Consider the following 19498-nt stretch of genomic DNA (forward strand, 5'->3'; position numbering starts at 1 on the left):
GCAACAGCTGGAGGACTACAGTTTACAGACCACAAACCAGTGGTCTGCAAACTGTGGCCCTCCAGCTGTTGCAAAACTACAACTCCCAGCATGCCTGGACAGCCAATGGCTGTCCAGGCATGCTGGGAGTTGTAGTCTTGCAACATCTGGAGGCACCCTGGTTGGGAAACACTGTTTTAGGCCAGTGTTTCCCAACAAGGGTGCCTCCAGCTGTTGCAAAACTACAACTCCCAGCATGCCCGGACAGCCAATGGCTGTCCAGGCATGCTGGGAGTTGTAGTCTTGCAACATCTGGAGGCACCCTGGTTGGGAAACACTGTTTTAGGCCAGTGTTTCCCAACCAGGGTGCCTCCAGCTGTTGCAAAACTACAACTCCCAGCATGCCCGGACAGCCAAAGGGTGTCCAGGCATGCTGGGAGTTGTAGTCTTGCAACATTTGGAGGCACCCTGGTTGGGAAGCTTGCGCAACTTACCGGCTTCCGTAGGATCCAGCGCTGCACGACACTGCCGTGCGACACTGCCGCGCGACAGTGCCGCGCGACGATCTCCATCAGCGATCGTCGCTGGAGCCTCGGAAGGGTAAGTGAACTTCTTCGCCGGTCCCCTTCAGCTGTTTAGTTTTGCAACAGCTGGAGGACTACAGTTTACAGACCAAACACCAGTGGTCTGCAAACTGTGGCCCTCCAGCTGTTGCAAAACTACAACACCCAGCATGCCCTAACAGCCAAAGCCTATGGCTGTCAGGGCAGGAGCCCGGGCTGACATTACAGTGCAGCCGCCCGGGCTCCTCATGCGGCCTCCCCGCTACCCCCCCCCCCCCTTGTCTCCCGCCCGCGCCGCTCAGCTCCCGCTGCTACAAGACTACAACTCCCAGCGTGTCCTCACTGTAAGGCCATGCTGGGACTTGTAGTCTTGCAACAGCAGACAGATGGGAGTTGTGTGGCGCTGGCAGGTGAGAGGGGTGGGATATAAATCACTGCAGGGTCCCGGTAGCGCAGTGAGGGTAGCGGGGAGAAAGTATGTCGGAGCCCGGGCGGCAGTAGCTTTTCCTGCTCCATGTTGGAGCTGGAGTAAATTTAGTCATTTTTTATGGCCGTTGCGACAGTTTATTGCGCAACTGCGACTGTCTCAGTTAATAAATTCCTGACCACTGCAAGTAAAAACTGAAAACTTGCGTAAATTAAGCGGGAATTTTTTTTTTTGACTTTCTAGCTCTTGCTAGGGAAAGTCGCACAATTTATAGGGTAGGCGCAATTGCGACAATTTTGCGCCAAAAATAGTCAGAAAAAAATGACTAAACCCCTTAGTAAATGCCCCCCTTTGAATTTTTGCCTCCACTTTGCTGCTATTCATGTGAAACACCTAAAGAGTGAACAATCTTTCTGAATGTCATTTTGAATACGTTGAGGAGTGCAGTTTTCATAATGGGGTCCATTATGGAATATTTTTAACATAAAGACCCTCAAATTCATAGCAAAACTGGACTGGTCCCTGAAAAATTCAGATTTTGAAATTTACTAGAAAAATTGGAAAATTGCTGCTATACTTTGAAACCCTCTGATGTCTTCAAAAAGTAAAAATATATCATCTTTATGGTTCAAACTAGTGTTGCTCGCAAATATTCGCAATGCGAATTTTATTCGCGAATATCGCATATTCGCGAATTTGTGAATATTCGCGAATATAGCACTATATATTCGTAATTATGAATATTCTTTTTTTTTCACAGTACACATCACAGTGATCACCCCTCTCTGCTTCCAGCTTGTGTGGTGTAAAGAAGGCTCTAATACTACTGTGTGAGACTGGCGTGCATATTTTCTCATATGATAACTTTTGCATATGCTAATTTTTGTATATGCTAATTTTCGCATATGCTAATTTTCACATGCGCGAATTTTCGCATATGCGAAAATAAACCTCGAATATTACGAATATGCTAATTTAGCGAATATATGACGAATATTCGTCCATATATTCGCGAAATATCATGAATTCGAATATGGCCTATGCCGCTCAACACTAGTTCAAACATAAAGTAGACATATTGTATATGTGAATCAATATATAATTTATTTGGTATGTCTATTTTCCTTACAAGCAGAGAGCTTCAAAGCTATAAAAATGCAAAATTTTCTAATTTTGGAATTTTCCACCAAGAAATTATGAGTATCGACGAAAATTTACCACTATGATAAAGTAGAATATGTTCCGAAAAACCATTGTCTGAATCAAATTCATAAGTACAAGCATCCCAGAGTTATTAATGCTTAAAGTGACAGTGGTCAGAATTGCAAAAAATGCTCTGGTCCTTAGGGTCAAAATGGGCTTGGTCCCCAAGGGGTTAAAAATAGGACTTATGTGGCTTAAATAAAAAAAATAAATAAAAAAAACATAACCCCTTAATGACTCAGCAATTTTTCATTTTTATTCTTTCCTCCTTGTTTTTTAAAATCCATAACTCTTCCAATTTTCCATGAATTTTTCATCTATAGGACTTGTTGCTTGCGGGACTTATTTTACTTTTTAATGGTATCACTCTCTTGTGAGACAAAATTGGAAAAAAAATGCCATTGTGCAACTCTTAGGGGGTTACTATCTTACATAGTGCACTTTTCATACAAATAACACATTATCTTTATTCTGTAGGTCCATATGATTCCAGCGATACCCAATGTATAGAGGTTTTGCTTTATTTTGATTAAAAATTTGAAGAAAATGTGTAGGCTTAAAATTATCCCCTTCTGACCCCCATAACCTTTTTTATTTTTCTGTATATGGGGATGTATAGGGCTAATTTTTTGCACTGTGGTCTTTAGTTTTTAACTATACCAATTTTGTTTTTGATGGACTTTTTGATCACTTTTTATGGATTTTTTTTCTGCTATATAATGTAACCAAAAATGGGCAATTCTGGACATGTTTTACGTTTGTGCCATTTACCATGCAATTTAATTAACATAAAATTTTAATAATTCAGACATTTATACACGCGGCAATACCACATTTGTTTATTTATTTATTTTTTACATTATTTTATTCAGAAAGATGGGAAAAGGGAGGTGATTCAAACTTTTATTAGGGGGAGGGTTTATACACAGTTATTATTTAAAAAAAAAAATTCCCCATAGGCAACTATTACATGGAATATTTTGATTCCTAACACTGGTCAAATTACATTACAATCCATTGCTCTAGTCTGACAAAGCAGCCATCAATTAAGGTGAATGGGAACGCGCGATTGCCCCACATTGGTCCCAATCACCCATAGCAACCAGCGGGCAACATTCAGATGCTAGCTTTAGGTCCCTCAATCAGCTTTGGTTTAATAGCCTCGCAATAGTATTCGCCACTGCAGGCTATTAGTTGCGGCCCCTGGCTGTTGATTCCAGCCAAGGACTGCGCAATACTGAGCGGGATGGTGTCACAATCCTGCTCTGTAGCTGCTCCCCCCTTCCTAGGACATACCCATACGCTGGGGAGTGAAGGAGTTGAAAAACCGCTATTCTATTGTTTTCTCCTCTCCTGTGCAAACTTGTAAAGTGCCTTAGATGTGGACAATAGTTTCCATGATGATCATGTGAATCACATTGCCACATAACTAGTATGAGGCATGTGATCAGTTGCAGGGATGACATGGGTACATGGCTTGGGTGCCATCCCCATTAAAGCAGTGGGTGTTTAACTGGTAAAGGTTTTATGTTTATTTATTTTTAGAAGGTTTACTGCAGATAGTGTATTTTCTTAAACTATCACAACGTTCTTCTTGCTTTGAGTGTAACATTAGAAATGAGAATAAATATTTAAAAATAAAATTATTCTAGCATAAATTCAATATTGTTTCTTTACCTCTCTCTTCCCCTTTTCCCCTTCCTCTGTCATGTGCAATGGATGGTGTTTTTACTTGTGAAATATGAGCTTTAGTATGTGGGAAACTGCCACCGCTGCCTCCACTTGCTTGCGCCTCCTGTTAGCCAGTCCCCGCCGCATCCACAGGCCCCCCACAAATCGCCGCCATCTTCCCCCGCTTTACCCTGACACCCAAAGGCGGGAAGAGTGGGGGAAATTAACTTTCACCCCCACCTTGCGATTCACTGATCAGTCCTGATCGGCCAAACGCAGGGGGATGGGAGAAGGTGACACATCTGCCACCACGCTCCTATCCTTTAGGATGATTGTGGCTGTCTCTGACAGCTCCGATCATCCCTATTTTCTGGGCTATCGGGTCATCAGAGATCCAATCAGCCCAGAATCGCCGCAAATCGCCGATCTGAATTGATTGGCGATTTGCGGCGATTATTTTTAGAAGGTTTACTGCAGATAGTGTATTTTCTTCAACTATCATAACTTTCTTCTTGCTTTGAGTGTAACATTAGAAATGAGAATAAATATTTAAAAATAAAATTATTCTAGCATAAATTCAATATTGTTTCTTTCCCTCTCCCTCCCCCTTTTCCCCTTCCTCTGTCATGTGCAATTGATGTGTATTTACTTGTGTAATATGAGCTTTAGTATGTGGGAAACTGCCGCCGCTGCCTCCACTTGCTTGCGCCTCCTGTAAGCCAGTCCTCGCCGCATCCACAGGCCCCCAACAAATCACCGCCATCTTCCCCCGCTCTACCCTGACACCCAAAGGCAGGAAGAGTGGGGGAAATGAACTTTCACCCCCACCCTGCGATTCACTGATCATTCCTGATCGGCCAAATGCAGGGGGAATGGAGGAGGTGACACACCTGCCACCTCGCTCCTATCCTTTAGGATGATCGTGGCTGTCTCTGACAGCTCTGATCATCACTATTTTCTGGGCTATCGGGTCATCAGAGATCCAGTCAGCACGGAATCGCCGCAAATCGCCGATCTGAATTGATTGGCGATTTGCTGCGATTGCCGACATAGGACCCTCCCAGGCATTTGCACGGGATGCCTGGTGAATGATTTCAGCAGGCATCCCGTTCCGATCCCCGTCCGTCTAGCGGCGGGGATCGAAATTCCCATAGGCATACAGGTTTGCCCTTGGCCTTTAAGTACAAGGACGCAAGGGCGTATCCGTACGCCCGTGGTCCCCAACAGGTTAGTGTGCTAATGAGTTGAGGGCACAGTTTAGCTCCTCTACACCTCTAATTTAGGGCATCACAATATGATACTATATACCGTTTATTCCAATTACTAACTTAAAGGATTTATCCAGGATTAACAAAACCTAGCTGCTTTCTTCCAGAAACAGCGACACCTTTATCTTTAGTTTGTGTGTAGCATTGCAGCTCAGTTGTGCTAAAGTGAATGCAGGCTGTATTATTACACACAACCTAAGGAAAGGTGTGAAGCTGTTTTGGGAAAAAAAAGCAGTATCTTTTTTCTAATTATGGATAAAAGGTTTTCTGACAATGAAATTGGATTCAGCTGTCTAATAAATTAACATACATTGCGATATGATAGATGAGAGATAGAGTTGGCTGAATTCTCATTTATAGTGTACAGCAAGAACAGGAAGCACATGACAGGATGTACATAGGACAGGAAGGAATCTAATGAAGACAACATTGCAGAAAGGTTTTTATCATCAGCAGAAAGCATAAAGGACCACAAAAACATAAATACCTTTATTTACCATTATATGTTCTGTTATGAGTCAGTTGACAATAGGTTTCATCACCAGAAAACCCCTTTATTGTTTGCAATATTACACACAAAATATATTTTGGAGAGCACTGTAATAATGATAGAAGCTGTTTTGAAATTCATCTAAATTTGCCAGCATTTTGTCTCTCTGTTTTTCATCATGATCTTCTTTTCATATTTACAATTTACAGGTAACACTATTGCTATTGCTGTCCTTTAACAAGGACACTATAAGACTTCTGGTGGTTGCTATAGGAACAACCTTCTACACATGAATGGAGAGCATTCAAAACTTCTACTGCCGCTTTACGCTGAAGAGAAAAATAGAAACATTTAGTTTGCATGGCTCCATGGTACTTGTCAACACTTCACATTTCAGCACTGTCCCTCAATTCTCCTGGAAGCAGATATATACAGTATCGTACAAACCTTTATTGCATGTAATTAGGTGTCAAACAAAATGTAAAGACATTACGGTAAATTAATGAATTGTACAAAACCATGACAAATGGTAGATACAGTATGTTGAGAGGACATTTGAGGACATTGAGAAATATTTGTGGTGTAAAAAATACAATTTAAGATTTCAGATGAATGTGCTTTACAATGTTTTAGCTTTTAGATGTTTATATAAACTACTTGGCTAAAAACTAACTTTTGTTACAAAAACAAACCACAACAACTCTCAATAATGTGTCACAAGGCAGAACATTAATTTGATTCCTCCAAATTTCTCCCCATGGAAACATAAGTGTCTTCAAAATTACGAGCATAGCAATAATAATGTTGCCAACATGCATATATAAGTCAAACATAAAAAGAAATGAATGCCAAAAATCACTATATTGTCCTACCTCCTGATTAATGTTCACATTGACTTGAAGTTGCTGAATACACAGATTTATTTTGTGGCTTACTAGAGGGTAATGTTCTCTTTTTCTGGTGTATCTGGTGAAAAAAATAGGCTGAATGTAAGAACTGAAAGTTTGCTGGAAAATATGTCAAGTAATTGGAATTAATGCTGTTTCTAAAATGTATTACTGAAAGTATTTGACCCCTTTTCTTATATTGTTTATCGTTTACATTGTTTGACTGTACAGATGTCAAACTATGTTTTTTTTGTTTTTTTAAAGATGAACTCTAGCTATAAAAAATCTTCTGACATGCCAAAGATACATGTCAGAAGATCACATTAGTGAAATATGTGAGAACAGATGAACAGAGATTTTCAGATCGAAAGGGCTACAGCTCTCTTCGGAGTGACAGAGCCCTTTGGTCCTGCTTTCATATTTTATTTACTGAAAATCTAAGAAAAGCCTTTTGTCAGGCCAAAGGCCTGATTATGGAAACATACATGTGTTTTATAATTGTATCTGGGTATAAACTAAGACCTGGGGGGTGAGGGTCATTCAGACATTGAGTTTTGTGTATTGCATTTTATTGGGGGTCTGGCTGTTTGTTTGTATCTCCTTTGAAGTCATGCACTCTGGTCTCATCATATAATCTAAGAGATAAGGGTTCAGGAAGAGAGATGCCCCACCTGGTGGGATCAGAGGGGAGGGGGGGAGTGGAGTTTCCCTCCAAAGAAGCAGATAAGACTTAAAATGCTGGACTCAACTGTGTTGAATGCTGCGCAACAAGCTGACAAGACCATCCTAAGGACAGCTGGAACTCACTCTCATGGACTGCTATATCATCATGCTGTAAGAACTTCATCTTTTCTTTTCTGAACTTGCCTTGCAAAACTCTTTTATATATTTTTATACCTGTATGTCATTTGTTTCTGTATTTTTATATATATATAGCACTGTGATACCTTTTATCATATTAAATGTTTAATTAATCAGCTCTGGTCTTTGATCTCTAAATATATGAGCTCACCTTTCTGAAGGCAGCTCTGGTGGAAACACGTTTATCTAAGGGTTAATTTGGTGACTTGCTGGGACTAGTAGTAGATACCCAGAGGTCTGGCGGCTTTAACCCTTGCACCATCACACTCTCTCTAGCGTCTTGGCTGGACCGATAGGGCGTGATCGTGACACCTTTGCATTTAGAATGTTGTGGCAGAGATTTTCAGTGATTAAAGAGATAGGTATGCTATAGTTTTGGAAACTTTTGAATGTCCAAGCTCACATGTTCCAAAGGTTTGATTTACTGACACATGCAGTATTTATAAAGAAAGACTTTTTGTGGGCTTCGTCTACAAATGAAATACCAAATTGTAAAAAGAGAAGCAGGGTGACACATTTTAAAGCATCCGATCCACAATGTTGTCAAATGCCAATGTCATCCATATGGAATAAAAATATTTCCAACAGGTTAAAACATCTATGATAGTATCAATAGTATCCTAACATATCTGCTTAGTCATTAGTCTTTTCCAATCTTATTGAACATTTAAAATCGGTACCATACAGTTAACGGAGTACTCCTGTGTGGAAAAAAAAAATCATATCAACTGGTGAAAGAAAGTTATACAGATTTGTAAATTACTTCTATTTAAAATCTTAATCATTCCAGTATTTATCCGCTGTTCTATGCTCCAGAGGAAGTTGTGAAGTACTTTCCAGCCTGACCAGAGTGCACTACTGACACCTCTGTCAGTGTCAGTAACTGTCCAGAGCAGGGGAGGTTGCTATGGAGATCTAAGGATTTAGATTTTTAAATTGAAGTAGATTACAACTCTGTATTACTCTTTGGCACTAGTTGATTTGAATTTTTTTTTCTACCGTAGTACCTCTTTAATGCTATGGAAACCTTTAAAACCACTTTCAAAGACATGTGAAAAAGCTTTGCAAATAGTGTTTACTAAAATATTCTACAATTTTGTATCTATGCAGTAACTGCTGTTCACATCTATGCATCTCCCTGGTCACAGACTACAAACAATGCATAATGAATTCCTTTTTTTAAAATCTATACTCTTTTAGATAAAATATTCAATGTATACTAGGTTAAGTAATGGACTAGGTTAACCTGATAACGACCATGGACGAGTATAGACGTCCAGTTTGGCGGCCGTTCCCGGCAGTGCGGCCAGCCACGGTCACACACAGTACACCGCGATCGCGATGCGGGGTGATGCAGAGGAGACAGAGGGAGCCCCCTCCCTCTGTCATAACACTTACAGCCCATGGTCACTTCGGTTTACTTCGGTCCCGGCAGTGCAGCAGGGTCCCTGCTGTGTGATACAGCCGAGTCCCTGCCGCGATCCCGTGGGTTCACTGGGCAGCACCCACAAGATTACGGCAGGGACTCGGCTGTATCACACAGCAGGGACGCTGCTGCACTGCTCGGACTGAAGTAAACTTCGGTCCCGGCAGTTTTAACCCTTACAGCCGCGGTCGGAAGTGACCGCGGGCTGTATGTGTTATAACAGAGGGAGGGGGCTCCTTCTGTCTCCTCTGCAGCACCCCGCATCGCGATCGTGGGGTGCTGTGTGTGGCTGCGGCTGGCCGCACTGCCGGGAGTGAAGTTCACTTCACTCCCGACAGTTTAACCCTTACAGCCATGGTCAGAAGTGACCGCGTGCTGTAAGGAGTTCTGACAGAGGGAGGGGGCTCCCTCTGTCTCTCCTGCAGCACCCCGGTGCATTGCAGGGTGCTGCTGGATATTTAGATATTTGGTCTGCCCTGGGTCTGCCAGAGGCAAGTCCTAATATGCTGCCTGCTAGTGAAAACTGGCAGGCAGCATATAACTGCAATGCTTTGGAATACTAAGTATTCCAAAGCATTAAAAAGTGTAAACATAAATAATAAATAAAATAAAAGTGTAAAAATAAATAAAAATGTAATAAAAGTGTAAAAAAAAAATTTTAAGTACATTTATTAAATGAATCTAATAAAAAAAAATGCATACTGTGTAGGATCGCATTGGCGGACATCCACAGCATGTAATATGCTGCGGAAGTCCACCATGTGATCCAACACATTATGCAGCAGTCACGGTAATCAGCTCCCTGCTGCGGCTGGGTAGCTTTGTGTGTCCACTCATAGCGGCAGATTTCCCGCCGGCAGTCATGAGCGGACACACTGAGCTACCCAGCCGCAGCAGTGATAGATATATTCACCATGAGCGGGTGCTTATTCCCACAACATGGTGGATATATCCATCAGGAGCATTAACTGTCACAAACAGAGGCGTTATACTGCTAGCCGACCAAGGACCAATCAGAGAGGTCCCTGGTCCATCCAATAACTTGTAGGGGTGCAGTATATAAATGGGGTCACTTGTGGGGGTACTGTTCTGCCCTGAAAGCCAAATGGCGCTCCTCTCCTTCTGAGTCCTATCACTCGGCCAAGGAACCATATATGGCCTAAGCGGGGGTATTTCCGAACATGGGACAAGCAGCTAAATAAAATATAGGATGCATTTCTTTCGATATCAGAATTGATGTACAAAAAATATGTCCCACAAATGATGCATTTATGGAAAAAAGCTAGTTTCAATTTTTTAACACTGACTTTGTAATAGTTCCTGCCAAAAAACTATGGTATTAAAATACTCACTGTACCCCCTAGTGAATACCTTGAGGGGTCTAGTTTTTAAAATTGTGTCATTCGGACATCCGGTTCCGGCGCGCGAATGTGAAGGAGTGTGGAGACGGAGCTCCGGCCAGACCGCAACTAAAACACCTCCCCCCTTACAAATCTTGCTCATTCCGGGATATCACGGTACCCCCGTTCCTCTGTGTGCTTGCCGCATCAGATGGATCGGTTTGTGAACCGCGGCGGGGACGGCCAGACGCAGCGCACAGGAACCTCACCTCAGGCGCCGGGGGAGATAGGTGGAGGAAAGATGGCGACAGCTCGCGCCGTTGTGGAGGAAGGAGCGCAGCACCTTAACACCTCTCAGATAAGTGCAACTGACATTATGTCGCTGAGTGCCGAGGGTCCACCGGTCCAGGGCCTCCCTGTATCTTTTCAAGCCCTAGCAGTGCAGATGGCAGCGGAGGTGTCAAAAATCCTCCTTCCTGACATTAAAGTTCAGATTGATACAGCTATAGCTGCAGCGCTGACAGGCATACAGAGTGATGTCTCTTTACATACCAGCCAGATCTCTGAGCTGGAAGAAAGGTTGAGCATAGTGGAGGAGGAAATTATGTCTACTAAACAGAAGTTACAGCAGTCTCTCAAAATGACTAAGTCCCTGCAAGACAAAACGGACGATTTGGAAAATCGTTCAAGGAGAAGTAATCTCAGGTTGGTGGGGCTACCTGAATCCATACCGGCTCATAAACTGCATGCTCTCTGTGCAGAGGAATTGCCACAGGCGTTGGGAATTAATAACCGATGCTTAGTAGAGCGCGCCCACAGATTGGGACCACAGAAAGTCCACGCCGCCACTTCGCCGAAGGGGGCTGAAACTCGCCCAAGACAGGTGATCACTAAATATCTCAATTATGCGGAAAAGGCCCTGATTTTAACTACCTACAAGAAGATGACAGCTCCCCTGAATATCCGTGGTCACCGTGTGCTACTGTTTAATGACTTCTCGGCTGAGGTGTCTAAAAGGCGTAAAGCATTCTCTCCCATTTGCTCTCAGTTAGTGGCCCAACAGACGAAATTTGTTCTGCAATATCCGGCAATCCTACGCATCTTTAACCCCTTAAGGACCAGGCCATTTTATACCTTAAGGACCGGAGCGTTTTTTGCAATTCTGACCACTGTCACTTTAAACATTAATAACTCTGGAATGCTTTTAGTTATCATTCTGATTCCGAGATTGTTTTTTCGTGACATATTCTACTTTAACTTAGTGGTAACATTTTATGGTAACTTGCATCCTTTCTTGGTGAAAAATCCCAAAATTTGATGAAAAAAATGAAAATTTTGCATTTTTCTAACTTTGAAGCTCTCTGCTTGTAAGGAAAATGGATATTCAAAATATATTTTTTTTGGGTTCACATATACAGTATGTCTACTTTATGTTTGCATCATAAAATTTATGAGTTTTTACTTTTGGAAGAGACCAGAGGGCTTCAAAGTTCAGTAGCAATTTTGAAATTTTTCACAAAATTTTCAAACTCACTATTTTTCAGGGACCAGTTCAGTTTTGAAGTGGATTTGAAGGGTCTTCATATTAGAAATACCGCATAAAAGACCCCATTATAAAAACTGCACCCCCCAAAGTATTCAAAATGACATTCAGTAAGTGTATTAACCCTTTAGGTGTTTCACAGGAATAGCAGCAAAGTGAAGGAGAAAATTCAAAATCTTCATTTTTTACACTCGCATGTTCTTGTAGACCCAATTTTTGAATTTTTGCAAGGGATAAAAAGGAGAACATTTTTTACTTGTATTTGAAACCCAATTTCTCTCGAGTAAGCACATACCTCATATGTCTATGTTAATTGTTCGGCGGGCGCAGTAGAGGGCTCAGAAGGGAAGGAGCGACAAATGGTTTTTGGGGGGCATGCCGCATTTAGGAAGCCCCTATGGTGCCAGGACAGCAAAAAAAAAACATGGCATACCATTTTGGAAACTAGACCCCTCAGGGAACGTAACAAGGGGTAAAGTGAACCTTAATACCCTACAGGTGATTAGCGACTTTTGCATATGTAAAAAAAATATATATTTTTTTTACCTAAAATGCTTGGTTTCCCAAAAATTTTACATTTTTAAAAAGGGTAATAGCAGAAAATACCCCCCAAAATTTGAAGCCCAATTTCTCCCGATACAGAAAACACCTCGCATGGGGGTGAAAAGTGCTCTGCTGGCGCACTACAGGTCTCAGAAGAGAAGGAGTCACATTTGGCTTATTGAAAGCAAATTTTGCTCTGGGGGCATGCCGCATTTAGGAAGCCCCTATGGTGCCAGAACAGCAAAAAAAAACCACATGGCATACCATTTTGGAAACTAGACCCCTCGGGGAACGTAACAAGGGGTAACGTGAACCTTAATGCCCTACAGGTGTTTCACGACTTTTGCATATGTAAAAAAAAAAGAATTATTTTTTACCTAAAATGCTTGGTTTCCCAAAATTTTTACAATTTTAAAAAGGGTAATAGCAGAAAATACCCCCCAAAATTTGAAGCCCAATTTCTCCCGATTCAGAAAACACCCCATATGGGTGTGAAAAGTGCTCTGCTGGCGCACTACAGGTCTCAGAAGAGAAGGAGTCACATTTGGCTTTTTGAAAGCGAATTTTGCTCTGGGGGCATGCCGCATTTAGGAAGCCCCTATGGTGCCAGGACAGCAAAAAAAAAACCACATGGCAAACCATTTTGGAAACTAGACCCCTCGGGGAACGTAACAAGGGGTAATTTGAACCTTAATACCCTACAGGTGTTTCACGACTTTTGCATATGTAAAAAAATATATATTTTTTTACCTAAAATGCTTGTTTTCCCAAAAATTTTACATTTTTTAAAAGGGTAATAGCAGAAAATACCCCCCAAAATTTGAAGCCCAATTTCTCCCGAGTACGGCGATACCCCATATGTGGCCCTAAACTGTTGCCTTGAAATACGACAGGGCTCCAAAGTGAGAGCGCCATGCGCATTTGAGGCCTAAATTAGGGACTTGCATAGGGGTGGACATAGGGGTATTCTACGCCAGTGATTCCCAAACAGGGTGCCTCCAGCTGTTGTAAAACTCCCAGCATGCCTGGACAGTCAACGGCTATCTGGCAATACTGGGAGTAGTTGTTTTGCAACAGCTGGAGGCTCCGTTTTGGAAACAGTGGCGTACCAGACGTTTTTCATTTTTATTGGGGAGGGGGGCTGTGTAGGGGTATGTGTATATGTAGTGTTTTTTACTTTTTATTTTATTTTGTGTTAGTGTAGTGTAGTGTTTTTAGGGTACAGTCACACGGGCGGAGGGTTCACAGTAGTTTCTCGCTGGCAGTTTGAGCTGCGGCAGAAATTTTGCCGCACCTCAAACTTGCAGCCGGATACTAACTGTAATCCTCCGCCCATGATGTGAGTGTACCCTGTACGTTCACATTGGGGGGGGGAACATCCAGCTGTTGCAAAACTACAACTCCCAGCATGTACGGTCTATCAGTGCATGCTGGGAGTTGTAGTTTTGCAACAGCTGGAGGCACACTGGTTGTGAAACACCGAGTTTGGTAACAAACTCAGTGTTTTGCAACCAGTGTGCCTTCAGCTGTTGCAAAAGCTACAACCCCCAGCATGTACGGACAGCGGAAGGGCATGCTGGGTGTTGTAGTTATGCAACAGCTGGAGGCATACTACTTTGGCTGGGGATGCTGGGTATTGTAGTTATGCAACAGCTGGAGACACACTGGTTTACTACTTAACTCAGTGTGCCTTCAGCTGTTGCAAAACTACAACTCTCAGCAGTCACCGACAGCCAACGGGCATGCTGGGAGTTGTAGTTATGCAACCACCAGATGCACCACTACAACTCCCAGCATGCACTTTAGCTGATTGTGCAAGCTGGGAGTTGTAGTTACACAACAGCTGAAGGTACACTTTTCCATAGAAAGAATGTGCCTCCAGCTGTTGCAAAACTACAAGTCCCAGCATGCCCATAAGGGCATGCTGGGAGTTGTGGTGGTCTGCCTCCTGCTGTTGCATAACTACAGCTCCCAGCATGCCCTTTTTGCATGCTGGGAGCTGTTGCTAAGCAACAGCAGGAGGCTGTCACTCACCTCCAACGATCCTCGCAGCAAAGGTCAGTCCCTCGTCGTCTCCGCCGCTGCTCCTGGGGCCCCGATCCCAACAGGGGCGCCGGGGATCGGGGTCCCCAGCACCCGGGGTGCACGTCCCGCACCCGCTCACGTCCTCCGGAAGAGGGGCGGAGCGGGTTGCGGGAGTGACACCCGCAGCAGGCGCCCTGATTGGTCGGCCGGTAATCCGGCCGACGAATCAGGGCGATCGTGAGGTGGCACCAGTGCCACCTCACCCCTGCTGGCTCTGGCTGATCGGGGCCGTCTCTGACGGCCCCGATCAGCCAATAATTCCGGGTCACCGGGTCACTGGAGACCCGATTGACCCGGAATCCGCCGCAGATCGCTGGACTGAATTGTCCAGCGATCTGCGGCCATCGCCGACATGGGGGGTCATAATGACCCCCCTGGGCGATATGCCCCGATGCCTGCTGAACGATTTCAGCAGGCATCGGGGACCGGCTCCGCTCCAGATGGTTGCGGGGGGCCGGTAAAACACATGACGTTCTCATACGTCATGTGTCCTTAAGGACTCGGAAATGGAGACGTATGAGAACGTCATGTGTCCTTAAGGGGTTAAACCTGATGGTTCTACTGAAATATTCACCACACCTGAGGACGCACAAGCATCTTTGAGAGCCCAGACGGCTGGCGTGGCGGTCACTGGGACGGAACAGAACAAACGCAGACGCCATAAGAGCCCCCCGCCCGCACTAGAAGTTATGGAGTGACTTATACTGGAGATTCAAGAGATGCTTCCTGGCTGATTTCTAAGAGGTCAGTTCGGCTGACCCATTATGAAGGTGATGACTGCCTTTTTCTTTCTTTTCCGCGGTTGATTTTTCCATATGACAGGAATTGTCTTATTATGTTGTTTTTGTTTAATTTTTTTTTATCTCTCCTTTTTATCTGACTGTTGGGGGTTATCTCCTGTGGTCAGCAGATTGTGTTCTTTTGTTTAATAAGGGATTTCATTATTGCAGGAGAGAGTCCAGATCTTTTTACAGTGCTATGCAATGTTTGTTTGTCCCTGGACAGATGTTCAGAGTTCAGAGATCTGAGGTGTCGGAATGCACCTTACCTATAGTGGCGCCCTATATTTCTGGTTCTGCATACCCCTGTTTCTGTGTGTCTTGCCCCTTTTGTTTGTTTCTGTTTATCTCTTGTCTCCCCTGCGTATTTCTGTTTGCCAGCAGTTCCCCTATCCCTTGTATCCGTGTCGCTGTGTATACCCTGTTGTTGGTCGCGGTCTGTCTCCTATGTGTTTGAGTATGCTGAGGTCGCTTTTAAGCGTGAGTGGTTGGGGATGTGAGCTCCCCAGTTTGGTTCGCGAAAAAAGTGAAGTCTGGAAGATAGCGTGCTCACTGACGGTTCTGGAGTTATTCAGATTTACTGTTTTTTTTCTGTTGGGGGGTTCGGAGGAAGGCGGGTGGGGGGAAATTGAAATTGTAATTGTAATTGTTGTTTATAGCTCTCACAATGATATGCCAGATTTGCTACATCTTAGTACCGAGTACTCATCTGCCAAGTTGTTCTCTTATCCTAACATATATTTATGTATAGCCTTGCTTGATATCCACTTTTCCATGTGCATATAATATGAAAATATTTACTTGGAATGTAAAGGGTTTACGGTCTCCTGGAAAGCGCTCCATGGTACTCAGACACCTACAGAGATTAAAGGCTGATGTAGCGTTGCTCCAGGAGACACATCTATTACAGGAAGACTTTGCCAGGCTCAAAAAGTTGTGGGTTGGAGAGGTCATTGGTTCACCGGCTGATGGTAGAAAGGGGGGAGTGGTGATATTATTACATAAAAAGTTTGCACAGTCTGTTCGCTCCCATTGGGAAGATGGAAGGGGCTTGCTACAATACTTACTTCTGGAAGAGGGAGACACTCTACTGGGTATTTACAATGTTTATGGGCCGCATACGAATAAAACTGAATTCTTTGACAATCTAACTAATCGGATTCGGGGCGACCAGACGACGGACATTGTAGTAGGGGGGGATTTCAACTCAGTTATGAATGTACTAGAAGACAGGAAGAGGGGGACCCAGACACTTATGCCCATTCCGGAGTCTCATATGTCCTCTCTTGCTCAGGCAGTGCACTTATTTGACGTATGGAGACATCACCATCCAACTGAGAGGGAGTATACGCATTATTCCCATTCCCATGGGTCATGGTTTAGATTAGATTAAATATTGGTCTCACAGCCTCTCTTGTCTAGGATAACTGAGGCCCGCATCCATGATATGGTGATATCAGACCATGCACCCGTGGGGGTAGAGGTAATCCCTACATACCCACCGGGATCAGATAAAGTGTGGAGGTTCCCATCTTTTCTAGTCAAGGACGAGTCCTTTGCGCAGCTATTGGGCCACTGGTGGGAGGAGTATCTCCAAGATAATGTGGTGCATGCAGATGACCCATGCCTTTTATGGGAGGCGGGTAAGGCGGATCTGAGGGGAAAGATAATAGCCCATGTTGCATTTAACAAGAAAAGGGCGAGAGACAGGTACAACGCTTTAAGGTGTCTCCTTCTGCACAGACTAGACAGGCCTGGATACAGGCCCAGAGGGACTTCGACACGGCTCTGGCAGCTGTAGAGAAGTTTCATGGTGATATTTTCAAAGCAGAATTTTATAGATATGGTAATAAGGCTGGAAAGCTCTTAGCTCTCATGGCTAGGGGACAGAGATCTGTGGCGCCAATTAGACCCCTCTTTGATCATTTGGGGGTACTCCGTAAACGCCCCAGAGAGGTGGTGGGAGTTTTTCAAAAATTTTATGAAACCCTATATAGTAACCAACCCTGTGACGAGAAGGCTGCCAGGTTATTTCTAGACAAACTTACTTTACCTTCATTAACGGAAGAGGACAGGTCCTTGCTCAACGCCCCTATCTCATTGGATGAAATCCCGTCCGGAATCCAAACACTAAAAAGTCAGAAAGCCCCGGGACCGAATGGGTATTCCGGTGAGTTTTTCTAATTATTAAAGGACAAAGTAAGCCCTACGCTTCAGGCGGTTTATACAAACATCTTGAACACCGGAGACCTAATTCCTTCGGGTTCCCTAGCTCATATTAAAGTTCTACATAAATTGGGTAAGGATCCCTCCCTTCCGGAGGGATACCGCCCCATTTCTTTAATAAATGTAGACGTCAAATTACTATCAAAAATATTGACCAACAGGTTATCTCTGCTGTTACCAAAATTAATTGGGATGCAACAAGTGGGTTTTGTTAAGGGTAGGGCCGCAGTTTCCAACCTGCGTACAGTGTTGGCGGTACAAAATGCGGTATCCTCCAGAACATATTCCAACCAGATTCCAGCATTGTTAGCGCTCGATGCTGAAAAAGCTTTCGACAATGTAAACTGGGTCTGGCTGTATATGGTCTTAACGAGAGCTGGTATACTGGGACAATTTCGAGTATTTCTGAAGGCCCTTTATGCGAATCCCTTGGCCAGAATCCACCTACCCAGATATTTGTCCCAACCGTTTCCTTTGCACAGAGGGACGAGGCAGGGTTGCCCATTGTCGCCCCTCCTCTTTATCCTAGCTTTAGAACCCCTGGCACAATTCTTTCTACAACATGATACTTTTAAAGGCATATTGGTGGGGGAGCATGAGATAAAAATCAGTTGTTTTGCTGACGACACTCTGTTATACTTGGAAAATCCAATTGCACAGCTTAAACCAGTGCTAGCACTCTTAGAACACTTTGGTACCTTTTCTGGGTACAAAATCAACGCCTCTAAATGTCAGCTATTGTCCCTGGGATCGAGTGGTCACTTGGGGCTCTCTGATATCTCGATTCAAGTAGCCAGAAATTTTATCACATATCTAGGGATTAAAATAGGGTGCACCCCTCTGTCTGTATATAATTTAAACTATCCTCCCCTCATTGCCAAAATCGAAAGGGAACTGGACAGATGGAAATCGATGCCGTTGTCTCTGATGGGTAGAGTGCAATTTATTAAAATGATGTGCTTCCCGAAGCTTCTCTACCCGTTGCAGACAATTCCATTGTTATTGCGTCATGACGACGTCAAAAGGATTCACTCTAGTTTCACTAAATTTGTATGGGCGGGTAAGAGACCGATAGTGTCTTATGATATTTTATGTCTGGGCAAGGAGGTGGGGGGACTGAAGTTGCCTCATGTTCGTTTTTATAACCTGGCAGCGCTTTTCCGACATGTCCGAGACTGGTCCCTGAACACAGGATATTTCTCCAATACGGTACTTGAGACAGATCTCTGTCCCATAGGCTCCCTTCCAACATTACTTCACCTCTCTTACAGGGATATTCCTGGGGTAATCCGCCAGAATACTCTGTACCGCGATACCATTGCAACGTGGAAAGCCGTTCGCAAGCTTTATGGTTTGTCTTGGCGTCTGTCGAGATTTTTGGGGCTATGGTATATCCCTACCCTGAAACATTGTGCAACTAGCCTGAACCGTAAGGTGTGGGAGAACAAAAATATCCTCTCGTTTAAGAATTTTTTGTCAACCCAGGATGGCTCCTTGTTGAGGTGGGGGGAATTTAGTGAAAAATATGCTCTGCCTGCCTCCCATCAGTGGCTCTATAATCAATTCTGTTCTTTTTTTCATAGCCTGAATAGGAGTTATGCCACCGCAGAAAAGAGAAGTCCATTTGATAGCATATTGGGTAGGTCCGTCAGCAGCTGCTCCCTTTCGTTCATCTACGCAAACATCAGGGATGTAGCGTTAAAGGGAGCAGCTGCCAAATCGCTGACCAAATGGTCGACCCATATTGATAATCCTGATTTACAGATGTTGTCTAGAGAAGGTCTGGCGGCAGCATTTGGAGTCACCCCAAGTGCTCAACTCAGAGAAATGCAATGGAGGATTATGCATAAGGCTACGTACGCTTTTAAATGGAAGGGCCATCCACCCCCCTCCCCATATCTCACCCACTGCCCAAAGTGTAAGCTAATTGATGCAGATTTATGGCACTGTATATGGGAGTGTACGGGAGTACAGCAGCTTTGGGAGGGTATGAGACGATATGTCTATGACGTCTGGGACCACGACTTCCCGCTCACACCTGAACTTTACCTGTTCCATTTTCTTCCTCCGACAGCTTCTGACCCACCTGACAGAGGTAAATTGCACAGGGGTATTCATCTAGTGTTCCTGGTGACGAAACAGTGTCTCTTACGACATTGGCTTGTACCAACTGTCCCGACCTTGACAGAAGTTCTCAATGAGGTTCA

Source organism: Hyla sarda, chromosome 2, assembly GCF_029499605.1.
Source record: "Hyla sarda isolate aHylSar1 chromosome 2, aHylSar1.hap1, whole genome shotgun sequence".
Lineage (NCBI taxonomy): Eukaryota > Metazoa > Chordata > Amphibia > Anura > Hylidae > Hyla > Hyla sarda.